The sequence below is a fragment of the Nansenia antarctica genome (genome assembly GCF_963989245.1).
Source record: "Nansenia antarctica genome assembly, chromosome: 17".
In the NCBI taxonomy this organism is placed as follows: Eukaryota; Metazoa; Chordata; class Actinopteri; order Argentiniformes; family Microstomatidae; genus Nansenia; species Nansenia antarctica.
In genome coordinates, this window is record NC_137687.1 from 27,590,547 (window position 1) to 27,592,180 (window position 1,634).

A 1,634-nucleotide genomic window follows, 5' to 3' on the forward strand; every position below is an offset into this window, starting at 1 on the left:
TTTGACGTGGTATGGTTGCTTTGAAAACATCAGTGGTCTTCTGTACTGTGGTAGAACACAGGCCCAACAGTCCCCTTAATGACTATGAAAGCACAAGAAAGCATCAAATGTTCTATTCTATTTGTCTTGATCCCTAGAGTACAGGGTACAGTCCATTATTCAGAGGAAGTAGTAATGTTTCTGGTCCTCCCTAACCTCAGGGGACTACTACAAAGCAAGCTACAGGAGTTAGCCAGCTAATTTTAGCCAAACCCAGCTAATTTTAGCCAAACCCAGCTAACTTAAATCAAACCCAGCTAACTTTAATCAAACCCAGCTAACTTTAAACAAACCCAGCTAACTTTAACCCATCTCACCCTTTTACCGTAGCAACTTATCCTGAAGCTCTGTCCAATCAAATGTTGTGTTTAGTGTTTTTACAAAGACAATAGTCTCAAGGTGCTTTACAACAATAAAAATACAAACAGTGTAAACAGTAAATACAGTGCAAATAATATGAACTGATTCCGAACCTCAGGGCACAGTGGCATGGAAGAAACCTTGAGAGGAACCAGACTACTTGCTAACTGCATTATTATCCTGAATTTGTGCCCAAAATCATCCCTCCTCTCAGATAATTGCATAATTTCATTCCATATCTGAGGTCTATCGGACAAAAGACGACTGATAAATATATTTTTACAAAAAATTGTACTACTAAACTTTACTAAACCATTGTCAAAGTTATCTCCAATACATGTCAGCTGATAAAGTTAACTAATGTAAGAAAGATACTTCTCACATGAACATTAATTAGTTTATTAATTATCTATAAAAAAAGTTTATTTTGCGATGACTGATGGATAGATAATTCACTTACTTACTTGTTACTTATTTGTTGTAAGTCGCTTTGGATAAAGGCTTAAATAAATGTGTCATGGCAGATGCTGAAGGACGTGTCTGGGTTCAAGCAGGTGAGTTGGCTGGCGTTCATTGATTTCTCTAACAATGAAAACCTGACAAGGTCCACTACTGTCTGCATTGAACCTGGTGACTCACTGATGGTGAAGGCAGCTCTCCTCACGTCTGGCTTCAGTAAGCGGGAGGTGTTGAATCACCATCCAGGAAACCTGGGGGGTATTCCATCAATGTCTCTAAAGGAAAATCCAATGTTAATATTTTGTTAAATCTCGTGAGATAAGCCTGGATTTTTGGACACGTCTCGCGAGACTTCTCAGAATAAGCCTGGATTTTCCTTTAGCAACGTTACTGGAATACCCCCCTGATCTTGACGGTAACTCAGACTTATCTTTTGATAATCCTGAATATGTATAGCTTGCTTTGTAGTACACCCCTCGGTGACCTCCCCTCCAGCCCCCTAGAGCCCCCAGAGAGAGAGAGAGAGAGACAGCTGTGTCTGTGGGCTCAGGCCTGCTCTTATGTGTGATGTTCTGTCCCTGGTCCTGAGTCGTGTTAGGCCCTTAGTTTGCCCTAGACAGAAGGGTCGTAACAGAGACCCTTAACAGTCAACTTATGCACGTTAGGTCCGACAGGTCATTGACTTCTTCTGTTGAGACTGAAAAAATGCCTTGAGTGATTAGTGTGTGTGTGTGTGTGTGTGTGTGTGTGTGTGTGTGTGTGTGTGTGTGTGTGTG